The sequence below is a fragment of the Pararge aegeria genome, chromosome 16 (assembly GCF_905163445.1).
Source record: "Pararge aegeria chromosome 16, ilParAegt1.1, whole genome shotgun sequence".
NCBI lineage: Eukaryota > Metazoa > Arthropoda > Insecta > Lepidoptera > Nymphalidae > Pararge > Pararge aegeria.
In genome coordinates, this window is record NC_053195.1 from 10,489,796 (window position 1) to 10,502,654 (window position 12,859).

Genomic DNA, 12,859 nt, shown 5'->3' on the forward strand with positions numbered 1-12,859 from the left:
GTTCTCACGGCACGGTCACCGAAATTGCAATTCGGCAATCTCATAATCTACATAGTTGATTGGGCTCGGATAAGAGGAAATAAGTTCTCTAGTAAACCGCAGATGGGTTTACTGGCGTGACATTTACGTGGAGAAATCGCAGTATCGCGGTACCGCTGATTGAGTGACGGTGACCACAGGTCGCGAATGCTATGCTCGGTTCTCAATCTGAAATCTGATCGCTCGATAAGATAACTAAATATGCTATTTGTCCGAGCTCATGGAGTCTATCGATTTGATTTGTAATTATAATCTTTATAGAAAGTCAATCTAGAGATGAATCCAGATAAGCTTTTGATTTATTAACCTATATACCTTCTTCGGAGTAAGTACTGACTGGAAGTATGACGCGCCGTGTACAGTTAATTGCAATGAAAATGAAACAAATTAAGCTTAATAGCTTAAGCCTTTGATTTAATATGTTACTATAAGCTCACTGGTTTGAGCCTAATAGTTTTTTTCCTTGATAGACTCACTTTGAACCTTGACGCTTTTAAATTACCGAATGAAATCTTTGAGATATCTCATAATAAGTTCAAAGTTTATATAAAACGTAAACTGATAGTATACCTTATAGTAACTTGTCAATAATCGGATAAAGAACCTTAGTATGAATTGCTCTGACTTCATAGCCAAATGTTAATAAATAAATAAATAAATAAATAAATATACTACGACAATACACACATCGCCACCTAGCCCCAAAGTAAGCGTAGCTTGTGTTATGGGTACTAAGATGACTGATGAATATTTTTATGAATTATATATACATAAATACTTAGAAAATACATATAAACACCCAGACACTGAAAAACACTTAATGCTCATCACACAAACATTTTCCAGTTGCGGGAATCGAACCCACGGCCTTGGACTCAGAAAGCAGGGTCGCTGCCCACTGCGCCAGTCGGCTGTCGATACTAATACTTAGACTGTGATAAGGTGATAACATAGAAGTACCCGGCTAAGTTTGTTGTGGGCTCTTCTTAGACCATCAGGGCGCGTAAAATGGGACCCTATTAGCTTTTGATTTAAGTTACCATCAAGGTTACATATAACATGCACGAAAGTGATGATAAATTGTGATAGAACTACATGAATGAAGAATTCTTGAATTCGTTATAGGTAGTTATAGGTTTGGTCAGTGGTAGTGTATCGAGATATGTAAGTATATCTATTTTCTAAGGATGTAGATTTTGTTAACAAATAAATTGCACACATGTTAGCTTTTATTAAAATAAGTTGTTAATTTTATTAAAACTTTTGGAACACTACGTAAGTTGTATAAAATAAAAATACTAATTATTAAAAATTAAGTTTAAAAATATAAATATTGTTCAAACTTCCGTAAAAATATGTTTAATTGAACTTGTAATTTTCATAGAGATGTTTAACGATTTTCATATTTTTTAATCCTTAGTAGCTCAATTTTGACTTCCGGTAATTATGATAACATATTGTGATTAATCAAAGTGAGTACTCATTTAAAATTTCATTTCGGTTTCTTAAAGAGAGGGAATCAGTCTTTATTGATCTGCTAAGCTAGTTGGTAGTGTCGTGGTGTGAGAAGAAATTAATAATAATACAGCCGATTAAGTGTTTTTAATACACATAACACTTGATTTTGCACTAGAAATCTCTAGTTGTCTATCGTTGTATAAGAAAAATCCAAACACATACTTAATCATATGCTCAAAGGTTCATCTGCACAGGGGGCCTGTCAACTGAAGGCAGCGATCCATGACCGTGACCGCATCTGTCACGCCCTTTTACTTGTCTAATTACAATGTTAGAATTTTTTACTTTGTTATTGAATCTAGTGCAGCTACGGGCAGCAGGTGTGTACCGGAACAGAATTTGTTGTGGAATCCAGATGATATCTTTGTTGATAGTTACTGTAGCACCAAAGCACTGTTAAGTTATTTAACTTAACAGTGGTTATACATTATAAAATATCAAGGTCTATTTTATATACTGCGTTACAGATGACCAATGTATACAATATATCAGTTAGGTAAATGTTTTCTTTTGTGTAAGGCGCATCTCTTTTAACTGCTTGGCTAAACAAGTTAAGATCGACAGCTTTCTTCTATCTAACGACTAAATAAAAAATAAACAAGTCAACAAGTATTAATCCGCAAATTTTAAAAAATTGGTAAAAGGTAATAGGGTAAAACGTATCGAATTCGATTTTATTGTTTGTTTTATACAAGAACGTTGAGAAGTTTAGTAAAAAGTATTTGTAAAATTACAAAAAAAAAAAACAAAAAAAGATACACCATTATATGACCACGATGCATTAGTTGCGATTTCTAAGCTTTAAACATCCAACTTGTAGCCCACTTAGAACGATTACTGTAATCGTAAACAACGATACATACAATTATATTATTTATCGCAAATACTTAAGCTGCGAGATGCCTAGTGCTTTCACCGCAAACTAGTTTCCCGATAGCACAGAAACTAGAAACAAAACCGCCATGTTGATCAGTAGGGTCGACATAAACATAAATCGCACATATCTAAACAAAGACCTAGGCCGAGTCACTAACGTCGACAACACACGGCCGCGAGGTGACAAAGATACGGCAAGAATAATACCAACAGCCAAAGCATTTTTCTGTACTGAAATTGAACGAATTCGAATAAAGAAATCATATAAATATGGCTAAAACGAGCTAAAACATCGTGCCGATATTTGAGCTTGATAGCGATCCAATCGCTAAAATAGCTTTATTGTTACTTTATCAACATACACTAACTTAAGTATTATACAATACACACAGGCCTACGAGGAAATTTTTCGAATGCTGCCCAGACAGACCATCACGGTTATTTTGTATCTCAGTTGACACCCAATATAGCTGGCCACTGTTAAAAATTGCCATGAAACAATTAACGCCCACACAATAATTTAAATTGTATCAGCCAACCGATTCTGGTTTCCAACCGAGTTGAATTAAACATAGTTGGAAACTACGTTTTGGAATACAAAATGTAGTATCATGAAAATTAAGCCTAATTTGCTATACTCCGCGAAAAGCAGGAGAATCTGCATGGTGTAATTTATAATTTCTTCAATCCTTATACTCTACACCACGCAGATCTTCGGCAATGTACCCTCTACGCACGTTTCGCTCCGAAACCGGAGCATCCTCAGGAGATGTTGACTTTACAATGAATAATTGTTAATAATAATTGTTGCTTCTATCCAATATACAAAACGACGATTTAACAGGTTATTTGGTGGCAAATTTTAACAGTGGCTAGCTAAATTTGGTGTCAACTGAGATATAGAATAGGCCTGCGGAAATTCAATTCCGCAATGACCTCTTTTACGAAATTCCACCTACTTACCTACTGGTCTAAGTACCTCCATGGAGGGAAATTTGCACAAATGGAAAGCGCATGTTAAAGAGTAGCATTAGCTATTAATGCATTACAAAGTATGAGCTTTTAATGATTTAGAGATAAGTCCCACATTTGTGAAAAGTACCTACGCATGTATTTTTTCCACGCAAATGTTACAAAATAACATCTTTGTAACTTTGTTATATTGTTATAACAACATCATTGGCGTCCCACTACTGGGCACAGGCCACCTTGCAGATAGAAGAGAGGGGTTTTAAAGCAAAGACCCACCACGCTGCTGCAATGGGGGTCGGTGGGCTCTTTAAATTTGATTTATCGCTTCTAATTGACTGCCTTGACGATCTATCGGCCGCGTTTTGCCAAGCAAATTCAGATCCCGGTATTTTAAACCATGAAACCTATTAGGGGTAAACCTACCCCGGCTTAAGGTTAGTTTAGTTTATAAAGCTGGTTCATACAGCTTTAATAAAATAAACTACAACTTTCCATCTGCCATCTTATCTAGTTAGATAGTATAGTACATAGTGATAGTGATAGTATAGTATATCGGATTAGTCCGTTAGATCCGTTTTTTACGCGACATCGTACCGGAACGCTAAATCGATAAGCGACATGTCTTTGTCGGTAGGGTTGGTAAACAGCCACGGCGGAAGCCTCCCAAAAGACCAAACCAGAGAAAATTCTGAAATTATAAATTTCCAAATTGCCTGCCGGGAATCGAACCCAGGACCTCCCACTTTAAACCACACTCACTCACCGCTGCTCCATCGAGGTCATCATATTATTGTTTGCAGCACGATATTTTATTCGAATGCCCATGATCTCTGTGCTCGGTACTTAATGGAGTGATCCGAATTCTATCAAAAGTGTCATGATCTATTCATATTTCTTGCACACCATTAAGTGGTGTAATCCATATAAATGTAATGTAAGACCGTCTGACATACCAACAGAATACGGCATAACATCCGGGTATATAGAACGCTCAATTTATTGAACATTCTTCGTTTTAAGGCGCTTTGCGAAAGTGATCTAAGTCAGAAAATTAAATTTTTATGTGCAAAGATTACTACCCAATAAAAGAGGTTTTAGTAGCTGTTTTCCGCGTCTATTACGATTTTTTACCAATCCTTCGTGAACCATTTGATTTCCTTTCCTGAAAAGTAGCCTATGTTACAGTCTCCGTCATTTCCACTAGTTGCAATTTTTTTTTAGGGTTTCTTACCCAAAAGATAAAACGGGATCCTATTAATATAATTATAAGGTTCCGCTCTATGTCTGAGTGTCTGTCAATCTGCCCCAGGCTAGTTGATATTTTCACAGATGATGTATATCTGTTTCTGCTAAACAAGAAATACAAAAAAACAGAACAAAATAAATAAAACAGACATGATCTTTTGCCGTTTTTAAAGATAACGAAATGGCCACCTTTCGTGCGCGAGTCCGACACTCACTTGGCCGGTTTTTATTGTTAAAATATCTATCTTGCTTATTAACCACCGACGTCTTAAGTTCAACGTGTCGGTGTGTGTTTGTGTGTGTCTATCTGTCTGTGGCGTCGCAGTAGCCGAACCGATTTAGATTTTTTAATTTGATTTCTGTGTGTTCTTAGCTATGTTTGATGAAAATCGGTGCAAGTTGGCCGCCGGCACAAAATGGCACTTTTCACAATTCCCTTAACATGGGTATCCAATTAATGGGCTCGACTAATAGAATATTATCCATTTTGACAAATTTCAAAGATGTCCGCCACGACATCGACAGTAGTATAGTGTACAATATACCTATTGAAAGTTGGGGGTTTTTAAATTCTAAATTTATATACTCACAATTTTTATTACCTGTTCAACTTACCACACATTTGTAAAATCGCGAAGGCTTAACAATTGGAAGCATTAGGGAAACGCTCGAGCGCGTGCCGTCGTCAATGTTTTTGCAACCATTACGGCCGCGAATCGAATCCTATGATTGATGATCTGTAACCTTAGTACAAGATTTGCCTGCTCGCAATCGATGTGTCGTTTTTGAGTATAGAAATACTTGAACATCGGAGTAAAATGGATCTTATTCCTATTATGTTAAAGCTTATATTTGCCTACAATTATTTAGCTCGGGCTTTGATAGAACGTTTGTAACACAAACATCAGAAGTATAGGATTTGCTACTCTAAACCGAGTGACGTTAGTTTCATTTTACTTTAACGATAAAGAGTTTGATGTTTGAAAACGACTCCTCGATTACGAGCGAGAAAAACTTGTTCTAAAGCTTCTGAAAGCTTCCGCGTGCTGTCGTGACACCGCTGTACGTGGACCCGAAATCGATATAAACAGTAAAGTTGGACCCGTTACACAATCGGCGCTCTGATGTCCATGAAAATCGCTAATCGACACGCTATGTCTTTGCGACAGGTGAGGTAAGTACTCTGCGTTGCATTGTATCGGTTTTATAACGTGTTATTTTCTATCTTCCTTTTTTATATACTTTATTTAGTATAACTTTATTAGCATTGGGTCCAGCTTTTGTAATCTTACTAACCCCTGGCGAAAAAACGACGGGGTTAAAAAGATCACAAGAAAGTTAGACGTGTCTGTGTGTGTGTGTGTGTCTGTCTGCTGTGGCATCGCAGCTCCCATACGGATAAACCGATTTTAATTCAATAGTTTTTGTTTAAAAAGTTAATAAGTTGGAAGTGTTCTTAGCTATGTTTGATGAACATCGGACCAAGATGGCCTCCGCCCCAAAATGGCGTATTACATATAACCTTTTCACAACTCCCTCAATATGGGTATCAAATAAAAGGACTTGACTAGAAGAATACTATACACAAATTTCGAATTCAATTTGGCTGCCTCTAAGAAATAGCGAATAAATGTTTTTTTTCACAACTCTCTCTATATTTTTTTTTCTGATGGAAAGCAATGATGAGGTCTATGTTGGGGCGCGCTTGCCTAAATTCCTACACTCTTGACTTGAAGGCATTCAGTTTGTATGTGTCAGGAAACACCGCGTCGCTTTTATCAGCTAGATAGCAGTTTGATGTCATCATCGTTGTTGTGAGAGCACGGATCGAACATTGTGCACAAGCGTGCATACACATTTGTCTGGTGGGAAGCTTTGGCCATGGGAAGCTTTTGCCGTGGTTAGTTTGGAAACTACCTACAGACATAAACGTGCCGCTAATCGATTCAGCGTTCCGGTACGATGTCGCGTAGAAACCAATTAGGGGTAGGATAGATACCCCTTTGAAACCGTTATAGGAGAATTTGCAAGCTTGCAGGTTTCTCAACGATGTTTTCCTTCACCGTTAGAGCAAGTGATATCTCACAAGAATTAGAGGGGCTTGCCTGTGATCGAAACTAACCGATAGGCTATACCAGCGCAATTTTTATCTAGCAGAACATTTTTCTATTGTGATATCGATTTAGAATTTTTCTTTGTCACCACAATTTATAATCTCTTCGTTCAACGGACCGTTCACACGGCTTAGATCCACTACGGATGACCGGTTTTGATTTTGACCGAAGTAATCGTAATTTCAAAGTAGGTACAAGAAAATGGGACAAAAACCGGAGGCCGGAACAAACGAACAACTGGTACAGCGAAAATTCGTATAATGACGAGGTATCTAGCGGATTTTGTACTCTACGCTACGGTGGTTGCGTTTTCACTGACGTCGATTACTTATGTGAAAAAAAGCAGTGACAGTTGCATAGTTAGTTAGTGAAGATATTACGTGTCTTGGATAACACTTTTCTATACATGGATATCTTTTGTGACATTCCCCAAGCAGATAAGTTAGGCCGCTATGGAATTTAATTTGCGTAACTTCTTATGTCTTGTAATTTAAGTTATTTATTTACTTGCACACCGCTACAGCATTAAGAGATAAAAAAAAAAGAAATCGCGTTTGGAAATCGGAACCGTTTTGGCGCAGATAAAGTTTCGGGGGTCAGCTGCTTTAGTTACTAAGTAGGTAGGTATATAAAAATATAATAATACATGACCTTAATTGCTTAATTCTAGTGCCTTTTTGAGAGAGACTTAAATTGACAAAAAGGCTTAAACAACGACTCTACCGCGAATTCTACAGTTGCCAGTGGTTGGCAGTTACTTTTGCCAGTTGCTGCCAGCATCTTACGCACTATGCCTCGTTGTGTCAATGACATTTAAGATTCAATTTAGTTTTATTATTTAGTTGTTTATTAATATTTTCAAACGTATTGGAATAGTATTATAATAATGATAAATGGTGAATCACTAAAAATAGAGACTTCCACAGTTTTTCTGGGCGTGACCTTGGATAATAAAAAAAATAGATTCACTAGCGGGTAAACTAAGCTCGGCTGCCTACGCAGTCAGAAAAATTAGACAGATTACTGACGTTGAAATAGCTAGGCTAGTTTATTTTGCGTACTTTCATAGTGTTATGTCCTATGGGATCTTGTTATGGGGTAAAGCAGCTGATATCGAAACTATATTTATATTGCAGAAAAAAACTGTACGGTCAATATATAAACTTAAATCACGCGAATCCCTCCGTGAGAAGTTTAAAGAAATAGGCATACTTACTGTAGCTTCACAATATATTTATAACAATATATGTAGTATTTGTAAGACAACATATTAGTCTTTATAAACAAAAAGTGGACATAAACAGTCGACTTACAAGAAATGGTCATAAATTAGTGTCATCTGCATATCGTCTGCGTAAGGTACAGGGATCATTTGTGGGATTGAGTATACGCTTTTATAATATGATTCCTAAGGTGATTTTGGACCTGCCAATACACAAGTTTAAAGAATTTGTTAAAACACATTTATTACAGCGAGGTTACTATACAATTGATGATTTTTTTAATGACAAGGTTGCTTGGAAGCATCCGGCTCCGCTTTCAGCTCTCACAAGATAGAAAAATGAATGTTATAATGCAAAATGTAAATTGTTGATGTTGGAAAAGAGCAACTGCTGAGTTTCTTGCCGGCTTCTTCTCGGTAGAATCTGCCTTCCGAACCGGTGGTAGAATCACTACAAACAGACAGACTTGACGAATCTATAGATTGTTTATGATAAATTTTAGAAGAACTTTTTTTAGGTGAGTACATACTTTGTAGAGCAGATTTCATAACGCTTGGTATGTTAGTTTGTTTAGCTTTGTTTTAGTAGTTTGTTTAGTACTAGCAGAAAACACTACTTTGCGGAATTCTATGCCTTACAAAGAAGGTTTTAACTTGCCCTTATAACCGTATATCTACCTAATATATCTTGTAAAGTTAATGTTTTGAGCAGCACAGCCTATAATTAGACTCACTTTGTACCGCCACAATGTACTACTTCAAAACGTTTTACGGTACAGTATCTATGCACCATTTGTCGCACCGTAGTATACTTAGAGGCAGGTTGAATGTGGAGCATGCGGGAACTAATGTTCGCCGCCTGTCGGACTGTTAGCCCGCCTAGTGTTTAGGTTAATGTCTAATTGCCTATGCCTTGTTTCTTAAGTGCTACGTGATCATTACGCGGAGCGTGCGGTCTATCTTTTCTAGAAACGTCCAATTGATTCAAATTATCGATACATACTCACTTACCTTACGTACGTTCGGGTACGGCGGGTATTAACATTTTAATTTTAAACCAACTAGTTTACCCTGTGTCTGTTCTTTTGTGGGTGTATTAAGTAGGTGGCCACGACTACCCTCATTTATTAAATTAGGGTTTTAAACTTTTTATTCGTACCTATTAACGACTTCTCAGATTTCGTGTAGTCCAGTTTTAGATTTCAATAAAAATTTAAAATCTCCGTAAATTCACAAAATTGCTAATTTTAAGAGATAGACAATTTATGGACTAGGTATACTACGCTGTATATCGTCATACTAGGTTTTGTATAGGGTCAATAAACTGTTTGTTTAAATGCAGAGTTATTAGGCTATAGTGGCGTAGACAGGAATATGGACCAGAATAAACATTAAGAAGTAAAATCTTCCTCTGTTGCCAGTTAAATGAAACAGTTAGGGTAGGCAGCGATTTTATGCATGTATGAAGTGCACGCCACAATGCGGCTACACCCTTCGAGTCAGACAGAATGGTACCGGATAGCATACAAAGCTACCAGTGCCTATATAATAAAGATAGGAACTTAAACTCAACTCAATAGGAACAAGTTTATGTTTTACACTGTACTTGTATAAAAGTCTCTTGCAACCTATATACGATAGTTACGAAACTTGTATATACGACACTTTCGACCATACTTGCATAAACAACACTTGCTTACTATATACGATACGTACTAAACTTGCATAAAAGACAATTGCGACCTGTATACGAGACTTATCTACTAAACTTGCATTAATGACACTTGCGACCTGTATCCGAGAGGTACTAAACTTGCATAAACGACACTTATTTTCTGTAAACGAGAAGTACTAAACTTGCATAAAAGACACTTGCGACTTGTATACGAGACGTACTAAACTTATATAAACGTCACTTTCTTCCAATATACGATACGTACTAAACTTGCAAAAACGACACTGGCTTCCTAATATAATATGTACTAAACTTGCATAAGCTACAATTACGGCCTATATACGAGAAGTACTAAACTTGCATAAACGACACTTTCTTCCTCTATGCAATACATAATAAACTTGCATAAACGACACTTGCGACTTGTATACGAGACATACTAAACTTGCATAAAATACACTTGCGACCTGTATACGAGAGGCACTATACTTGCATAAACTACACTTGCGGCCTGTATACGAGAAGTACTAAACTTACATAAGAGACACTTGCCACTTGTAAACGAGACGCACTAAACTTGCATAAACGATACTTGCTTTATATATACGATATGTACTAAACTTGCATATACGACACTTGCTTCCTGTAAATGAGACTTGCTAAACTTGCGTAAAAGGCACTTGTGACTTGTATACGAGACGTACTAAACTTGCATAAAATACATTTGCGACTTGTATACGAACCATACTAAACATGCATAAAAGACACTTGCGACCTGTATACGAGAGGTAACTATACTTGCATAAAATACACTTGTGGCTTGTATACGAGACATACTAAACTTGCATAAAATCACTTTAGGACCTGTATTCGAGACTACTTACAACCTATCCTAAAATCATGAAAATTGGTAATCGGTTACTCGGCGTAGCATGTACCTACTTGATAAATCTATACTTGTAATAAAACTGTAACTGGAAGATTTCTGTACATTGAATATATTTTGAAAATTTTTACCGGGGGATGCTTTATAATCGACACTGAGTCCAAAACAGATTTTTATTTAATATTTGTCTGTCTGTCTGTCTGTCTGTTCGGGCATACCGGGGCAACATAGAGGATACTTTTTATCCCGATAAACAATAAGTTTAAGATAGATCTACGTACGTAACTAAAAAAATTTTAAATGTTTAGGTATTGTGCTAATGAATTATCCTTGATTCTAGGTCAAACTCAGATATTATGAATTATGAGAAGTAATAGTTTTGCAAGTTACGGTATCTGGTATCATCAACGTGAAATACGCTTAACGGTATCATACTTTACTTGCTTAAGAGTTCCTACACAAAAAAAAACCTGTGAAGTGCGACATACACTGGCATACTTACGGTTCCGTACTTATAATTTATTTCACATATTAGGTAGGTTTATATTCCTGTTTCTGGACAAATAATGTTATTGGTTCCGATCTTGTTATTCCACATTCCGAACTATTTTAGTTTTTGAGATTGACTCCATAAACAAATGGTGAAAATATTTAAAATTGTTGTACTATAATAAACTAAACCTATACGCTGTATAATTTTTTTTTCACGGGATCTCCCTTTTTTAAATTATACTTATAATAAAACTGGGAAAAAAATATATTAAATTCTGCACATTGAAGATTCGCGCATCACGTTGAAACTGCTGAATGAATTCGAATAAAGCTTCGCACGATTTGAGGTCATACTATGAGGCAGGACATAGGATACTTTTTATTCCGATATCCCGATAACTTTAAAGCTGAAGCTCTGTTCCTTTGGGATAGGGGAATAAGGTGTATGACTATTTAACACCATAATTCTGTTAACTGTTTAATAATTTATTTTTGAATTGGATAGACTATACTATCTGTTTAGTTTTGCCTAGATCTGATAAATATAATATAGACTTAAAGCTTTAGATATGTGGCATGTAGACAGGAGTGTTTTGCCGCTTGGATGCCGGAACTCCAAAAATATAAGGTCGTAATTAAACAGTGATGTGTCAGAATTGAATACACGAATAAATAATTATTACTTCGATCGAAGTCGCTTGTTAGAAGATGTCTGAACCGTTGACTATTGTTTGGAAGGTACATTGCGATATCTTAATATATATAAATCTCCTGTCACGATGTTTGTCCGCGATGGACTCCTAAACTACTTAACCGATTTTAAATTAAATTGGCACACCGTGAGCAGTCTGGTCCAACTTAAGAGATAGGATAGCTTAGATATTTAATTATAGTCGCAATTTTATTTTATTGCAAATTATTTGTCTATAATTAATTGACAGTCACATGTACTCATTTAAGGCTTAGCGATACTGAATACGATAAAAACAAAATCAGACGCAGACGAAGTTGCGGGCAACAGCTCGTTTATTATAAATCTAAGTATCTATGTATCTACTTATAATTATTTAAGTTACCGCTACTCAGTGGCGTGCACTGGGCTTCTTACCAGGGTATGCATACAACAGGAAAATTGTATAAAACGGCAAAAGTACGAGCTATACATCAATTTTAGGGTAGGCAGTGCTTTTGTGCATCTATGAAGTGCACGCCACTGCCGCTACTACGTAAGTATGAAACGGACTTAAAGAAATGTGTATCTGATGCCAGATTATTATAAGAGCTTCATTTCGTGTTCCCATTGATGGTGCAAGCAGATGGCCTACCTGATGGTGAGTGGAAAATCATAGCCGATTTACAGGCCAGCAGGGCATGCAAGGAACAGATCCTGTAACGTGCCGCCCTGCTTCCACCAACCTGAAGCATAGAGATAAACCTCATAGTGAGTTAATTACACTGGCAACCACGTCTTCAAACCATTTTGACGGCCGATTGGCGCAGTGAGCAGCGACCTTGCTTTCTTAGACCAAGGCGTGGGTTCGATTCCCACAGGTGGAGAATGTTTCTGTAATGAACATGAATGTTAGTTAGTATTTTATAAGTATTTATACATATTATTCAAAAAATATTCACAGTTTTCTTAGTACCCATAACACAAGCTACGCTTACTTTGGGGCTAGATTTGTCATAGTTTATTTATTATTATTTATTTATAAAGACAATGTCTAACACTCGTTACCACTGCATCACGATACAAGAGCGTGCACAAATATAACTAAAATGAACTGTTTAGTTAAGTCAAAAATATGTAATACCTATTA